The 19022-nt window shown below is 37.5% G+C and overlaps 1 long non-coding RNA gene across 1 annotated transcript in view; it reads right to left on the bottom strand.

Annotated features, from left to right (window-relative positions):
- LOC145674328 (uncharacterized) overlaps positions 1 to 19022 on the bottom strand; it is a 37501-nt gene that overhangs the window by 7733 nt on the left and 10746 nt on the right. The window contains exon 3 of the long non-coding RNA XR_014128894.1: positions 17897 to 18089. This is a non-coding gene — a long non-coding RNA (uncharacterized LOC145674328). The remainder of the gene's footprint in view (positions 1 to 17896; positions 18090 to 19022) is intronic.

Here is a 19022-nt window from a genome sequence, read left to right as displayed (position 1 = left end):
TAATGCGTTTTTGGCATTTGTTGCCTAACCTCGTCATGGATTCATTTTTCGCTTGTTTACGATTCTTGTACTTCTGATCTAATGATCTCATTTTTGTATTATATAAGAAAGCTAGGAAATGAAGGAATCAGACGAACTGTTAACAATTTTCTTAATGTTAATTAAAACATATTGATTTAATTCTTGTATTTTTTTTTTAAAAAAGTTAACAATTATATATTTATGAATATTAAAATTTGTTTTCTTTCGTATTACTTTTGCCAAACTCTTCTCTTCCTTAAGTCCAATAAAGAACTACCAATAAAAGGTTGAGGGAGGGAAGTGGCCCCGCGTAGCGTAGTCGCTAACACTCTCGCCTTCGGTGCGAGCGGTCTCGGTGGGTGCACTCGGTCAAAAAAGTGTAACACGCTCTTTCAGGCCAGCCACCCTGAATGAAGTTTCCCTGGGTTTTCCTCATTCACACCAGGCAAATGCCGGGGTGGTACCTAATTTATAGGTCCCAGGCCGCTTCCTTCCTTCCCTTTCCCCGGATAGTGTGTTCCCTCAAACGTGACGGGCTAAATGGCCTTAGATGCCGAGAGCCCACAAATCTAAAAGTCGTAAATCCTAATCGAATTGAGGGAAAGATATTCCGCGTACAGATGTCTAAGACATTGAGTTTAGGAACTGCAGTATGCCGTATTTCTGATATCACTTTTTTTTTTAAATTAACATTCCAATATAAAAGTCCAAACAACACACTTTTTTTTTTCGTCCCATTATAAGCATTTAATCTGCATTAAAGAAAGTGGCGAACGGAAAAAAAAAAACGATTTTAAAGTGAAAAATAATGGTTAAGTGTATATATATATATCGGTCATTTAGCCAGTAGAAATGTGCTTGACATTCAGACTTATTGCATAACTACAGTACAAGGCCTACTTTAAGTTTTTTAATGGAATAGGCTCACTATGTATGTAATGCCATCAATCATATCTAGTCTGGTCTACTTACTTTTGGTTTGAAAAGTTATCAAATAAAAAGCACACAACTTTGGCTGAAACTTAAATTTACAAAATTTAATTGTTAATTCAGTTTTTAGAATTTTGAAATTCCAGTATTTCTAGTATGTAAAACAAAATCCAGTATACTTCAAGGACTTTCACTACAGTAGACACCTTGTGATATCTTCATTCGAACTTAGTACTCAGCACCTAACATAATGACTTTTTGATTTAACTCGCGCCCAAACGTCACGTACCGAAGATTTCGTTTGTCTTTCTCTTAGTGTCGCTCGCAAGCATGTACATGCACCACACACACATTATATATATATATATATATATATATATATATATATATATATAATTAAAACCTCTAGAGTTGGAAACACGTCACAAGTCTGGGTTAGGCAAAGCGCGTACTACGCAAGGAGAAGTAGTAAGTCAGTGTCCAGTGAGCAGACGGTGGTAGTGTAAAAAGGGTGATCCCTCTAATATCCAAGGCCATGTGGTAGATCTACAAACCCATTTATATTCGAATTTGGATCCATGTGTTGACCACTCATCACTCAACTACAAGCAATCTGGTAGGCCTAGAAAGCCCTGTAGCAAACATGTTGGGATTAATGTGCTAACCACACATCACATCACTAACTATTCTCGTAGAGTTAGAAATCCAGTAACAACTGGGTAGGAGGTCGATGTGATGATGATACATCACTCAAGTAAAAGCCGTCTATTATACCTAGAAACCCCAGCAAAAGTCGCGCTCGGGTGCATGTGCTGATCCATATCACTTAACTAGATGCGTCTGGTGGGACCAGATATCTAGTAACATTGTGCTGACAACACATCACTCAACTAAAACCATTCTGATAAACCTAGAAACTCACTCAGTAACAATCACGTTTGGGTCAAAGTGCTCACATCACTCAACCGATATGAAATGAAGTCCTTAAGTTCTACCTCCCACGCTTATGCCAGTTAGGCTAAAGGCAGGGTTGGCAAAACCCATGGTTTTTATTGAAAAAAAAAAATAACAAAAAACTGTTTTTTTTAACCTTCTTTTTTGTTTAAACCAGGTTTTTGGTTTAAATAATTTGCTCCATGTATTTATATCACATACGGACAGAAATAATTTTGTTTCGTCTAGGTGTTACTGTGCAACAACCGGATTATACTGGAATGGGTCACATAATCTTAAAGCGCAATCCAAACCGCTTTTCGGCTTACATCCGAGAAAAATTGTCCTCCATTTGAACTCGAAACCGGGACTAATTGGCCACAAATGCGATACGTCTGTCGACTTACACACGAAGGACTCCCGATAAATACATTGTACTGATTTTTACATACTTGTTAATATAGCTGTCAAGAGTCATTTCAGAGGGATAAAAAGATAAACAGTTGCAGAAGTGAAACCATTATACAGAATTACATATGGACAATTTCGAAATACTGCAGAGTATAGAAGAACTAATTTAGTCCAAGTTAGTTCACTACAACTTTTATTAGTTCAAGTTAAAGAAATACAACGATTTAATTTGCATATCACTAAGAAAAAAAAAGATATGAATTTTTTGAGTTCATTTTGGCTCTGACCCATTTATACATAAATAGATTCCAAAGATATTTCTGATTTCAATAAATGCCTCTCGTGGGGTTTGTACGACCCCCACCAAAAAAGTATGGCATTTCGATATATTTTATCAACAGTAAACATTATTAAAACGTAACAATATTTAGAATTTTTCTTTGATTGCAATTGCATAATAATAAGAAACTAAAAAAATCATAAAAGAAACATTCATAAACTTATTTTTAAAAAGCTGCTTTTGTAGTATAATCTCTTTGAGTGATAAGTGGGAAATTTACGTTTGAATATAATACGAATAATATACGGGAGTGAAAATAATAACCCATAAATTTGTGTACATCAAGATTTTACAGACTTACACTTTTACGAACATTCTTCGTTTTTTGGTTTAAGCCAGTTGGCTTAAAAAAAAGTTTGTTTAAACTAGCCAACCCTGGTTAAAGGAGACGGTAATGATGAGAAATGAATGAAATGGAGGAATGAAGAACGTGGGAGGAAACGGGAGAACCCCGAGAAAACCCACGCACACGGTGATCACAAAAGGAACTCGTTTGGTAGACCATAGTTCGGGGCTATACTGTCAGGGAAGTTATTATTGGTAAATGAAATACAGCGTGATGACTACGAGTTTAATGCTGAAAAAGGTCCCTAAACTTCAAATCAAGGAACGTACTAATGACCTCCCCGCAGGGAGTTGAATCTAGGAACATGCGCACATGAAGTATGACCTACAAACTGCCACAGACACATGCATTTTAGTGTCGATTTCGTTAGGAATATTGGTCACTGACATTACGAATTTGTGAAACCTTTCAAGTAATATATTAAATAAAATACTCACTGATACGCAAAATTCGGATCGTTAACCAATTAACTTAGTAATTATATATATAGGGTGTTAATGAACTATACCAACAAACTGTAAAAGGTGATTCAAGGTGATTCCTCACATCAAAGTAAGACAAAAAGCTCATATGGACCTATGGGGAAAAGTGCATAGTTTCAGAGCTAGGACTGCCCAAAATCGCGAAAAAGCCAAATTTCAAGAGACCCCGTTTCGAACTCGAGAGACTGTGGATGGTGGTCCTTATCAGCATAAAGGAAGTCACGCAAATGCAATTCAAAAATGCATATTTCATTAATGTTCAATTGGTGTACAGAGTATTCCCTGTAGAGTGAAATTCCCAGACATGCCATCAACCGAATTTTGAGAAATGCTCTGACTTTATGATTGGTCCAAAGTAGGCAAGCGATAAGCCTTATAACAGTGAACACGGAATCATTTGGCGCAATGTCGGAAGTGTTAAGGATCGTCAACAGCACGGTCTCTCGTACTGGGAAAACGCATGCTGCGATGTTTCTTTCACACCTATAAGTGAAGAAAACGTGAAATATACCATGACGAAATACATCGTATCACACGTTATTCCGAACACGAAAGAACATGAAAGTGCAGGTTCCTAACACTTCCGACTTCCCTCCAAAGCAATGGATATCCATTGTTGTCAAGGCTTTCCTCCTGCCTACTTTGGACCCTCCTTGAAATCAGGTATATCTGAGAATTCTATTGAGAGCATATCTGAGAATTACCTCCTGTAGAGAATATCCTGTACACCAACTGAAAATTGATAAAATATGCACTTTTGGATTGTGTATGCGTGGCTTTTTTTTTACACTGATAAGGACCAGCAACCATAGTTTCTGAAATTCGAAATAGGGCCTGTTGAAATTTAGCTTTTTCGCGATTTTGGAGAGTGCTTTGAAACTATGCACTTTTTGCCATAGGTCCATATGAACTTTTTCTCTTATTTTGATGTGAGGAAACACCTCTCACAGTTTGTCGGTATAGTTCATTAATACCCTGTATATATATATATATATATATATATATATATATATATATATATATATATATATATATATATCCGTAATGTAGAATAGAAAATGTGTTCATAGTAGTTTCCTTACAAATATTTTTAGAAAAGTAACATTCTTCCTTCGCACTTCTGCTTGAGTAACGCTTTACATAATGTTCTCAGGCAGAAAATGTGTTTAAACATCTATATATTAAAATGCTAGGTTTATATGTTTGTGCCCAAAGAAAAGTTTATATGGTTGTCTCTAATCTTTTCGACAGGGAGATCTTGAAAAGCCACAAGTGATAGAAACGTGCCGTTTTCGCTGGTAGATTCCAAATTTTGTGCAGATTGCCCAGTTCTAATTGAATATTTTAAAAAATACGGTCCTTTTTTATTACATTTTTAGGGGTACACTGGAAGTATTGGAATTTTAAAAAGTAAAGCATCATATCCTAAAAATTATACATTCCAATACCACATAGTTTTATGAGTTGCATATCTTTAGGCGTTCGTGTTATGGCCAAACGATAATGAAAAACGAAGGATAACCACTTTTCCAGTTTAAGATGAATCTTTATTGTTTGGAGTGTTTTGCCCAATAAAGACCATATATCACTGACATTATAATTGATTATGTGTATAATGTATTTGCTTATTACTATGGTTGCGTGTCATGAATATGCACATTGACTTCAGATATTCCATTTTAGTTCGTATACTGTAAATAATGGCTACATTATGGGCGAATCAGTGCTCAACAAGTTAAAATTTCATTAATGTATTTCTACGTAGACATGCATAGCACAAGTAGGAACACAACATATTTAGATCATTTACACACTGGTGTGTTAAAATATTATTACAAATTTGTTCTGTAAATTTTAAAAATATGTAAATCCGTTAAGTAACTCTGCACCTATTTTTATTTATTTTTTTAAATGTTAACTATATGTAAGGTAAATGCAATATTCTGGTTAAAAAAAAAAAAGTTACTGCTTATGCCTTGTTGACAGCATGTTAGCAATCAGTTTTTATTCTAGAATCTGGGTAAAATTTGAAGAACGTGCCAGATTTAGTGCAAAGATTGGAGCAATTCTAGTTTATAGCATAGGCAGTTAACTGTTCTGATTTACTGCTCCGGGTTATTTAATTTATTTATTTTCACGCTTAATCCTGTATACAGTAGGGTAGAATCACATACAGATAATCACATTAAATATACCGAAAATTAAGCTATTGTGTCCAACTCTACTAGGTGACCACCAAACCCAATTTCATCAATTCACGAATTACAGTGAAGATATAATCTAATTAATAAAATAAATATTATAATAAAGTAGCGCAAATTTGGTACTTTAATCGTTTCATTGTGCTTATAGATTATTAGTACGAATATCCTTCTTTCTTGCTACCACTCAACCCTACAACCATCTGTGCTAATATATTATCTTTCAACTCTGTAGTCAGTTTAAATAATTTTACAACGCAAAAATATATCCATTATATTGTAATTGAATAGAACTCAAGTATTCTACAGAAAAGATAAAAATTTTCTTCGAAGTTATTTTGACCCATGTCATAGGGTATTGTTCCTACTCACACATTGCTATATATTATCAATGAAATACTAAAAAGTTAAATGGGTCATATACTGTACATTTAATAATACGAGGGTTGCACTAAAGGTTTCGGGAAAATGATAGAACGCAAAAACATCAAAGTGCAGCAACTTTTTGCTGCTTTTCAGAGTACTTAACTGTGCTGCAATGCATTGTTTCATGTGATAGAACCACATCTTCGAAACAGTTATGCCACTCCGAAGTTGGTACCCGTGAAACATGCAGTTTGTATGCCTTGATGGCTTCTTCTGGAGTGCAAACGCTTCCTACACAACGTGTTCTTGATTGTTATGAACAAAAATAAATCAACGGGGGTAAGTCAGGGGAATAAGCAGGAGGTCATGACTTCAACATCTTCCTGGTCCAGAAAAACACTTGTGGAACTCGCTGTGTGCGAGCTGGCATTGTCGTAATGCAGAATAATTCGACGGTTGGGGTTGAACTGTCTGCTCGCATTCAGTAGGTCTGGTAGACATACGGTTGTGTGCCATTCTGCATTGACTGTTCTACGGCAGTTAGAATATGACCTGATTTACCAAAAAATAATGCAATCATTTGTTTGGAAACACTGCGTGCACGAACAACTTTGGTTGGTTTAGTTCACTGAACAGCCACACAGCAGATTGTCACTTTGTTTTCAGTTCGTATGCATAAATCCACTTTTCATCACCTATTAGGATGTTAAACACCAAACTAGATGATCCAGATTTGAACCATTTCGTCATAGCTTTGCACACTTCATACGGGCGTCTTTTTGTGCTTGAGTTAAATTACGTGGGATCCAACGAGTGCCTGAATGATCATGCAATATTGTTTGTATTTGTATCATGCCAATTCCTACGGTCTCCTGAATTTCGCGGTTAATTAATTCACGAACAGATTTAATGTTTATGGGCACAATGGCTTTCGATGGACGACCTGCGTGATCGTCGTCACTCAGGCTGATCCGATCACATATGAATTCGTGAAACCACCTGCAAACTGTCGTTTGGAATGGGGCTTCATCAGGAGAAGTAGCAGTCAACCCACGAATACACTCTTGCTGTGTTGACCCTTGGCGAAAATTATAATAAATCATGGCACGGAAGTGCTCTCTTGTCAGGTCCACTTTTGATCACGATCACCTCACTTTAAACTGGTGCTCTGCAACGACTAAGATTCCAAGTTGCATACGATTTTGAAAGAGTGAACAAAGACGATAGTTTTTAACTACAACAACATCTAACAGATTACATTGTTCCCAGTATGTGATTCCCCAAACTTTCAGTGTAACTCTCGTAATAATAATAATAATAAAAAATAAAAGGCACTATAATTCTTTCCCCAACGCTACATCAGATGGAAAGAGAACAGGAAGAAAAGAAATATTAAAGAACAAGCAACGTCCAGATGGACGCCATGTTGCAATGTGGCTTCAAGTAATAATTTTCCCAGTTTGAAAGTAATGAGAATTTAGTGGTGAAAGATAAAATTAATGGGAACTAGTAACAACCATCTTCCTCTATTAAACTCTCTATTCTTTAAGAGCCTAACATACTGAAAATAATAATAACAATAATAATAATAAAATCTCTTGCTTGTTTTTCATAAGTGAAAGAAGACAATGAAATGCAACTGAAATGAAATGAAATAATGTTATTCTACAACAGAAAATATGAACGTGAAGAATGTTCAGTGTTGCCATCCACAGAAATTATAGTGTTGCCAGAATAACACTTCCCCCAAAATTTAAGTTAAGGCAACAACTAGAGAAATAAACTCAACTACATTTGATTACGCATCATGTTGTTCTGGAATCCTGTGAAGTGCTTTTTAAATGATAGTTGTATTTAGATTGTAAAAAAGAAAATAGTTTTTATATAAGGTTATTAAAATTAAATAATAATGTTATTTAAAAAGTAGCTCACAAGATACCAAAATAACAAGATACGTAATCAAATGCAGTTGAGTTCGTTTCTCTAGTCACAGCCTTAACTTAGATTTTGGGGGATATGTCATTCTGGCAACACTGAAATTTCTTTGGATGGCTACACAGAAAATTCTTCAGGTCCATATTTTCTGTTGTAGAATAACATTAAAGGTGCATTTCATTATCTCTTTTCACTTACGAAACACAAGCAAAAGAAAAATACTAAATTTTGTATTATTTCTAGTATGTCAGGCTTTTAAACATGAGAAAACTATCACATAAACCTGTATTTCAACATCGTGTCCATTTGGACTTAATAGATACTTTTTACTTTTGTTATATTCTTATTTCTCCCCACCATATTGATAAAACATCCAACGTAAGATCTTACAGTGCATATTTGTTTTCCCCCTTTTAGCGCATGTGATCCTGCTTTTACTATTTCCTGGCAAAATATCGATTTTTTATTCCCGTCTCGGACTTACTTTGTTCCAGCTATACATTCGCTGTATCCTTCTCCGCTGGTTTACTGCGTAACACGCAGTCCAGTATTCGATTCCTGGTGTGCGAACACTGAACGCATCACCAGGGTTATGATTTCACCTTAAACAATAGGTCCACATCTTACATATCCTCGGAATACTGTAGTATATAGTAACAATGGTACAGAATAGTACTAAACAACACAAAATTGGATGTGTAAGTACAGAACTGTCTGAGGCCATCAACATTTGGACGGAGTTTGTAGTTGTTCTACATCATCTCAAACTGGTTGAATGGATTCCGTACTTTTCGAATTAAGCTGAAGCAAAGATCATTTCCTTGCATTTTTGGCAGCTTATGAATATGGAGCGAGGGATCTTTCGGTCATTTTTTCTTTGCCATAACGAAAGATCTTTAGAATCTTGGTGGCAGTTTCGGTGTTAAATTACAGGGCAGTAACTAAACACCTGTATGAGGTGTGATCAAAAAATAGGGCGAATAATTTTATTAAAAACAAAGTAATAACCTTACATGGAATTTGATTCAATCTCCTTAAAGTTGCTGTCCTTGGCTAGCAATGCACTTATCCAAACTTATGCCAACGTTGACTATATAACTGGAAGAATTTCTGGAAGGTTTCTTTTGGAAGGGTGTTCACTTGCTCTGGCAATTTCAGGAATGAGGTCAAAATCTTTACCTTTAAGCGCGTTTTTAATTTTTGGAAAGAGCCAGAAGTCGCATGTTGCTATATCTGGAGAGCACAGTGAATGTGGACAGACAGGAATATTTTTCGGCCAAAAACTCGCGGATCAAAAGCAAGGTATGTGGCATGGCGCATTTTCGTGGTGAAAAAGTAAGTCATTTGCCCACTTAATCGGCAGTTAAAATGCTTTTTGTGGACTCATACGAGATCTTTAGTTCTTCAGAAAGCTCTCGAATAGTCATTCACCTGTTTGAACAAATCATTTGTGCCACTTTTTGCACGTTTTCATCTATTTTTGACGCCGAAGGACGTCTCAATCGTTGCTCCTTGTCAACTGACTTGTTGCCGTTTTTGAATCACTCATACCACTGTTAAACTCCCGGCTAAACTCAGTTCTAAACTTCTTCCTGTCAATACTTCGTTTCAGAGTACCTCGCACACGTGCGATGACAAAGCACGAACTGTTACGAACACTAAATATTCAACTACCTGATACTCGTCATAAAATCAGTGACCTCAAATATCTCTACAAACACACACATGGCCAGTTCAAATACAAAACGCTACTCTCAGAATTGTAATTGCGAATTCCATTCAAACAAGTAAAACACATCTTTTTCATATAGTGCAACCTGGACTGTCAATAGTTCAACGCCCTCTGTTCTATAGGCTTCCTAAGTTATGCACTGCAATTCATTCACCCGTAGATTTATTTAATTCTGAAACTGCATATAACTCTGTACTGCGACGTCATCGTAATGAATAGGTTCTAGTCAGGTATTGCAGGGTTTCTACTGATCTGGAGAAATGTATTTCTCTGACTTTCCCTGACCTTTGGCAGGAAATTCCCTGACTTTCGGACAGGTGTCGGAAGATGTTGACATATAAATAAGGAATAAATAGCTGTGAATATATATATATGAAGGGTAAGGGGAAAAAAAGAAGGGATGTCACAAAACTGGATTTTCGAGAAAACGGCGTTTTAATATTGAAACCGCGTACAAAATGAATAGCATTAGTCAAATCTTTTGCTCCTTTTTACATGGATATTTCTACATCTACGTATGCATGGCATATATAGTCAAATAATGGCAAGAGTCACCAACAGAAAGGATAAAACACCCGTTAAAGCACACACATGGACATTCCTTGTTCTTCCCCTTACCCTTCACATGAGAACATTTATTCCATAGAGACAAATGATAATCAATTGCTCATACGTACATTCCACTTACCACCCATAAAAATCTGAGCAACGTTCCCTACTGTGATTATTAATGGTTGGCTAAGCTGAAATTAGTGTACAATTAATGTTAGAAAATATATACCTAGTTATATCATAAATACTGTCACAAGATTGAATGTGAATAACTAGAGAGTCTTAACACCAAGGCAATTTATTTTGGTCATGTTTTACATTGATATGTTATTCACCTGACGCACGAATCATTTTTCGAAATGTCTCCCCTTGGTCTTGATGCAGGCACGAAGTCTGTCCGGCCACTGGTCAATAGCATTACGCACCACGTCCATGGGAAAATTGTTCACTGGTCGGGTCAAACATTGTTTCAGACTGTCGACAGATGGATACCGTTTATGGCAGACCTTTACCTGAAGGACTGCCCAACGGGTTAAGGTCCGGGCTGTTTGAAGGCAAATCAATGGTAGAAATGAAGTCGGGAACGTTCCGTGCCAGCCAGTCCTGGGTTGTTTTCGCCTTGTGACCTGGAGCGGAATCCTGCTGGAAGGTCCACCTTTCTCCAGGGAACAGTGGTTTCATTACAGGTGTTAGCGCTGTGTCCTGGTACACCTGGGCACATCTTTGTACACCTTGTTCGCAAAAATGCAGCTGGGTTGTGCCTGAGTAATTCACTCCCCACCAAATCATCACTGAGGCAGGATGATGTGTCCTCTGATCCCTTAGAGCTGCCTCAGCAGCTGCAGTAGATGCGTGGCATACACACGGTCATTTTGGGCGTTGTAGGCCTGCTCAATTGTGAACACCTTTTCGTCAGTGAACAGAATCTTTCTGTGCAGAATGTTGGCGTAACGCCGCAACAGTCTCTTTGATTTAAGGACCCTCTGCGACATTAATGTTTGGGTCAGAAAGTGACCAGTCCGCCTTTTATACGCCCATAGGTGTAGGTCACTCCTGAGCACACGAGACATGGAATTTCTGCTGATGTTCATCTCAGCAGCCATCACACTTTGTGTTCGAACAGGACTTCTTCGAATTCTTGCTGCGACTGCTTTCTGGACCTGCAGGGTTCGTACCATTCGTGGTCTGCCACTCCTTGCGCGGTCAGCTGCTGTTCCAGTCTCGGTGTATCGCTGTATGGAGCGATACACGAATCTCTTGCTGATTTGTAGGGGTTTCATGAGGTTGAAAATCTCACCTGCTGTCTTCCCGACCTTGTGTAGTGCAATTACTGCTACACGATTTTCGCAATCGCCCTACTCCATCAGAACTCAGTACAATATCAGCGTATGTCATGAACAGTCAAACACACACTACATGCATCTTCCGCTTTATACAAAGATGGCAGCACTGTGCCACTTCGGATGCCTACAGCGCCACTCCAAACTTTTTAACAGTATTTATGATATAACTAGGTATATTTTATAAAATTTCCCTAACTTTTCCTGATTTCCAGTCTTTTTCCATGAGTTTCCCTGACCTGTACCATTTTCCCTGGCTAGTACAAACCTTGTGTTGTCAACCTTTCTGTTATTACTTAGATGTTGTTATTTATTATTTTATGTTGTCATCGTTTAGATTTGTTAGATATTGCAATGTAAACTGGCATTCAGTTGTATATGAAATTATGTTTGTAAATAAAATAAATAAATAAATAAACAGTCTATCTTGACATTTCCTGAGCTTCTTTGGCACTTCTTTGCAGCTTAGAACAAAACTTAATGTTGGCATGCAACAGACTCAACACGTTCTCACTCTTCCGCTTCTGGAAGCCAACTAACATGTTAAAAGTCGTTCAAACTCGACACTGACTGTACCAAAAGTTTTAGGCTACCGGGCTTACTAGTTGAAATGGGTACAACACCGATAGATGGCACTGTGCAACTACATTCACCGTACTTTTTGATCACACCTTTTAAGTGCTGCCGACCAACGGACAGCCATCGAACATAGTTCAAATTGAAGAAGATCACCACAGAAAAATACACAATTACACAAGAGGCTTCAAGGGACAGTACTCGTTCTCCGGATGTCTTTATTTTATACGCGTATATAAACCGAGAAATTTGATTGTTCAGAATCTTCTGAAACAAGCTGGTTGTTCGATTTATGGTATTTAGCTTCAGTTTGCAGATTACCTGAGACCCGTGGTACTATTTCCTTCGTCTTACTGCGGAAGGGCTAATGTTCAAATCTATTTAGGATTCTTTACAAGCCAGCTAATACTTCCAAGCACTGAACAATGGCAAATACTGCATGCAGGACCAATTCCTTATTGAGTGATTTCGGATTTTATTTTCTCACTTGTGAAGAGCTATAGTTCCATAACAATATAGGAAGACAAGAGTGTCTTGCACCGCAGGAATATTAATTGACATGAACATGTAACTACCTGATTTGTCTCCCGTTGGCTAGCGTCCGCGTCTTTGATGCACGTGATCCCTGGTTCTATACTTGATGGGAGACTACTACAATTTGAACTCTTTACGATGATTCAGATTCCACCCTACGCTGTAGGTCTACGTCTCACATAGCCTCGGTGCTCAACAGAGACGCTAAATTTCAAAGAAAGAAACAAACGTAACTTCTTGCGTCATAAAGCCATAATCACATAGTTCTTGCACCGTGATATACCTAACCCTACCTCACAACCTATTCCTTTTACTCCTGGTCTTAATTGAAGTTCGCTGCATCACTTTTTGAGAAACACAGGAAACAAACTGACCGCACTATGCCTGAGATGCCGCCTACCCATATTAGAAAAGATAAGTTAAATTAAAATGAAATAAAATCTAAGTTTTAGGTCACACGATTATGCCGGCTAGACTAAAGGAGACGGTGATGATGAGAAATGAATGAAATGGTGAAATGAAGAAGGTGGGAGGAAACGGAAGAACCCCGAAAAAACCCACGCACATGGTGTTTGTCCACCACAAAGTTCACTTGGCACGAGCTGGGATCGAACCAGGAACTCCATGCACCAGAGGTAGACGCTGTACCACTGAACCACCGCGGCCGAAAACATAAGTTAGAACTCATCTCCGGACACAACACTCAAACAAGACAGAAAGACAACTTCAAATCCTCTCTGAAGGACAGATTTACCGAGTGATTAAATTATATATCTTTTATAATATTACTGTACTATTGAAATTATGTTGTACGCATTTCATCATTTTTGTTATCCATGATTTCAGTTTTCAATTATTAAAGCTTACTAAGATTGATTACTTGATAAATGTATTTAATTGATAGCATTATTTCAATTATTGTTTTCTCATGTTATCATCATTGATTCTCGTATCAACGTCACATAAAGACAATTGCAAAACCAGCTTCATTCTAAAAATTTCGATCAAAAACGAGTTCACTTTGAAGAGCACTAATAGTATAATAATAATAATAATAATAATAAACCTAAAGAGCAAAATAGAAACCAAGACACAAATGAATTGCACATTTCTAAAATTAAAAATAAAACTTTTTTTTTTAATGTAAATAGACTAAATGTGTTCAAATCCTGCCAAAATCGGCAGAATATGCAAATGTGTAAAAACAAATACCTTTGTCAGATATATTTTTTTCCCTTTCTTTATCACCATACCTGCATGAAGTTCACTATATCAATCTAAAGATGCATTTCCACACAAACCCTAACACTACTTACTAGAAGTTCAAAAATAAAGACGATACGTTCACTCCCCCCTTTTTTGTTGAGGATATGTGAGAGAGGACTCTGAAACGGAATCAGAACATCTATTCTACATTAACCCGAAGCAGGTACCACTTACAAGGATCGAACCCTAGATCTGCGCAAAGAAAACATGCAAGTTAGCCATTTTGTCTTACAGACACAATTTTACACAGAAGTACAATGTAAACTTGTTGCGGTTATCGTTGCTTTTACTCACCCTTGAAGTTCCCTTATACGTTCGAAACCGAAAAGAAAACAAAGTTTAATATTTTCACCAGCTACACTGGACATCTTCGAAAGAGCATGTGAAGATCAAATATGAACAAGAATGTCAGGTTACATATTTACTTTATTCCTTTAGTGTTCTTGTTAATTAAACGTCTATTATATATTAATGAAAAGATCAAACAACCGATTGAAACTTAGTTTTACACACGAAATCCTCTGTAGGTGCGAACACAGTAACATACAAAGAGTGAAAAAGTGCATGACTGGTTTGCGACTCGAACCCGGCATCTCCGGCATACCGTGCCAATGAGTTAACCACTACTCCACCCAGTCCGCTTCCCACAACAGCCAAACACTCTCACTCCTGCAGTCGGTGCTCTCCACTCAGACCACATGGCTTGTACCACAGCCTAGCTGCTGTGATTGGACAATCCAGTATCCAGATATAAGGCATGCCCAAATGAAAGTTGGATTGATACATTTAAGCAAAGATTTATTTAGTTTTAATGCATAAGTATATTATAAATTGAAAAGTATTACATAGTGTACAAGATCTGTTTAACAATACTGTCTATACATGATCACCTAGCTGGTTGAGACAGGTGTCTCATTGGTCCACGAGATGATGAACACCGTCAGCAAAGAAAGTCGTGGATTGCGTGCGGAACCGTTCTTCAACTGCTTTTCGGAACTCATCGGTTCCCTTGCTCAAACACAGGCTGTTTGCAATCTCCCAGATGGTTATTCGACGATTCTTTCTCACAAGGGCGTCCACTGCAGCAATTGATTCATCCATGATGACCAAATGTGGTTAACCTGGTTGTGGCATGTCTGCTGGACTCACACGTCCATGAGGAAACTCACTACAGCATCTGAACACGTGACACACTCAGTCCCATACATATCCTTCATTCGACGGTAAATTTCACTAAGACCTTCTGCTGACAAAAATTGGATTACCGTGCGCTGAGCCTGTTTGGAGGAATCTATGGCACGCTCGTTACCTGTTGTCCCGCTTCTGTTGCAGTCAACAACACACAGATCCTATTCACTGTATGTCAAATTTCTCCTGACATACACACCTATCTAGCAGTGAAATTGCAAAGTTCTAACACTAATAATAACGGCGCTCTAACCTCAGTCCCATTTTCAGTTGGGCATGCCTTATATGTTGAGAACAGTCTTTCATTAATATATATGAAATTACAACCGCCAAAAAATGTTGTCAATATGTATGGACATTGGATTGTCCAATCACAGCACGCAGACTGTGGTACCATCAGAAACAATATTAAGTTGGAGGTATAAGAAATGATAGATCCAACCTAAATTTAATATTGTTTCTGACTGTACAATCCGTCTGCTCTGAGGGAAGAGCACCGACTACAGGAGCGAGAGTGTGTTTCGTTGTTCTGAAAAGCGAACCGGGTGGCATAGTGGTTGGCGCATCGGCACGGTATGCCGGAGATCGCGGCTTCGAGTCCCGGTGCAATCAATCACTTTTTCACTCTGTATGTTATTAAACATGTATTTTATTCATCATGGCTTTGGGAATATTCGCAGTATTAATAAATCAAAACAGACGAAAACACCAAATATATATTAATAATATCAGTGGAACCGTTTCCGCAATGTAACATCGTCTTCAGACACGTTATACGTTCATCGTCCAACAGTTAATCTGTCTGATGAAGATAATTTTACACTGCCGAATCTTTTGCACAGGAATTATTAATAGCTACAAATGTGGCGTTTTGGTCAGTTTTGTGTTAGTAATTAAATGTTGAATTTTGGGTGCCTGGAATTGTTACTATCCTCGAAGCGTAGAGTTAAGAAAGAATTGTGACTTTGTAAGTTTAAAACCTTTGGCGAAACATACCTACTTTTTTAATTGTACGTTGTTGGTGTCTGTCTCTCCATTATCTTATCTTCGTGTTGTCGGGCTTAAAATATCGAAATATCTAACGAACATTGCTCCTTTTTTACACTGTACTTCATTTTTCCTTGCTCTTCTGTTTTTCAAATAGATAGATGCCAGATAATATTCGACTTATCAGTTACATTCAATGTAATGATGTTAATAAAAGCTGAGTAATTATTTCGAAAAAAATACTTTTCGCTGGCTGGCGTCTGTTTTTATCTACGTAATTTATATGTTCCAAGATACAGTGCCCGGCAAAAAAGACCTCCCGTATTTGGAGAGGGCGCTGTGTGAATTGTGATGGGAATACGGCAGCGGTGAGCATAGTGCGTTTCTTGCGGAGAAGTATATTCGTAGTGGTGGTTTTGACCGGCATGATTCTGTTCCGGATAGAAAAACTATTCAAGTTAGGGTATCAAACTTTAGAGCAACAAGATCTTCACTGAGATGAAAAGTCGCCTGGTGAACCTCGAACAACGCGGGATAATGTGGCGCGTCTGAGAACGTTCATCCAGTAATCTCCAAAGCGTTTAGCACTTAAACAGGTCGGTCAGGCGATATTTTTCCCAGTGCAGAATCTGTTGCTCTGAAATTTGATACCCAAACTTGAATAGTTTTCCTATCCGGAAGAGAATCATGTCGGTCAAGTCCGAACCGAATGCGATATGCTCGCTGAGTAGTAATCACAGAACCACCATTATGAATATGCTTCTAAACAACAAACGCACGATGCTCACCGCGCCACGCCATTGCAAATACTGAAAATGACACCTATACCGCTATTGATCAATACGCCCTCCGCCGCCATATCCCCACCGCAACTCACACAGCGTTCTCTCCAAATACGGGAAGTCTGTTTACCGGCCACCGTATTTGTTGCTGAATGCCTAATTGTGAACATTTAATATTTGTGAAGTTTTCTTAACATATCATGAAGAGTTAGCTAGAAAGTAAAATAAGTATAGAAGGAGCGGAAGAAACCCAACATTTACAAGATGTCATAAACGGAAATTCTTACGAAGAAAGAAAGGTTTACCATTGAAGAAAACGTACGGAATGTAATTTTCACAAGCTTCAGCACCAATTACGAGGATTCGGAAACCTTTTTTTTTTCCCCTGACAAATTCATTTACCTCCTTTGTAGATTCAAACTCTACAATTAAAAATGAAAAGCACCATTTCAAATTTTATAGTTAGTAAGTTTTGCGGCATTAAGTAAACCCTCTCTGAGATACTAAACTTTTATTTGGATCATATTTTTGAACGACACATTTTTCTCGAGATATTTCGATGTCTCAAGTTCTATATATTCTAAGGTAAGAAGGAAACATAAGGAGGTGGAATTCAAAGCATTAATATCACTGTTACTTTAAACTGAAACTCACATCATCACAATCCTTTCCTAACGAGACGATCAGAGGATGACAACTTCATCGCGTACGAAAAATTCATCAGTTGAATTTAAAAATAAAACACTGAAGGAACAATATTTATAAATAATTGTCCTTCCAAATCATAAACTGGACAGCATCTATTAGTAGTTGATTATAATGTCCTGAAAGTGAAGTGTATCTATTATATAACTTCCTCTTCAGAAGTATCTTTGTCATTCTTAACGCTTCAGCAAGTATCACCATGCAAACTGGTGAAAACATTCGAGCACAGACAGATTTATTGAATCATAATTAATAAAATTAACATTCACCAAACTATCTGAAGCTTGGACTTCCTCTGACCTGTCAACAACAGGTCTGCTACATACTGCCACTCCTCGTCCAAGGTAACATCTACATTTTCTGAGTCATCGCACAGGTCTGCTACAAACTGACACTGCTCGTCCAAGGCAATATCTGCACTTTCTGAGTCATCGTTGGATTCTCCGGACTCTATATAGAACTCTAAAATTGAAAACACATATTTAAAAATATGCTAATATAAAAATATGTACATCTTAAACCGATAACTGTTACACATTATAACGTACACATTTCTAACACAGTAACTACGTACCAGCTTGTATCTTTATAAACAATACATCGTCGCTGCGCCTCTCGTAGAACTGCTACCGGTACCGTATGTGTTAAAACCACAACTTTTTAGGGTAAGCAAAAAATATTCCAAACTGTTAAAATTTTGCCAAATATACACGGAAACACTTGAAAAATATAATAAAATTGGTTATGTGTATATTATGCAATGGACATTGTTGTAACTTGCTTCAACAATATTATATTAATATTTTTGTTTTTACGTAGCACATGTCGGTTTACCTTATGCGCCTTTATAAGCACATAGAGGATTTGTATGCCTTAATCAATACGTACGTGATGAAAACCTGAAGCCTTTAATTTCGATCTATTTTTTTTTTTTTAATTGTTCTGGCGAAACAATTGAATATGCTGCCTGACAGCTTTCAAGTTTATTTGCACGGCATAACTCATTTTCGACAAAACTGTCACATAGCGGTTCTTCGGGGCGCAGCGACGATATATGGGAACTTCATCATGGCTATATGCTTAGCGTACTGAACTTCGGCGCGGGAGACATAACTTAGATTCCCGGTCAGAGCTCAGGTGTTTCTGATTTCCCCTTAAGCTGCAGGTGCGCCTCTCATATTATAGCCTAGGTGCTGAAAGGGGTAATAAATATTCATTACATTGGGTCTTTTCGTTCGGCTGGGGTGCAACTTCAGCAGAAATGACACATTACACCCCAACCGATCAATTCATATGTACAGTCTTGTTCAAAAAAATCCTGCTCACCCACATTTCTTTGAAAGGAACGGTGTTCTTAGTTACAATCAGATTTTCTTTCGCCAACCGAAACTTTCA

This window comes from Thermobia domestica, chromosome 17 (assembly GCF_964235325.1).
Source record: "Thermobia domestica chromosome 17, izTheDome1.hap1.1, whole genome shotgun sequence".
Taxonomy (NCBI): Eukaryota; Metazoa; Arthropoda; class Insecta; order Zygentoma; family Lepismatidae; genus Thermobia; species Thermobia domestica.
The sequence above is the reverse complement of the archived record's forward strand: the minus strand, read 5'-3'. Positions and strand labels throughout refer to the sequence as shown.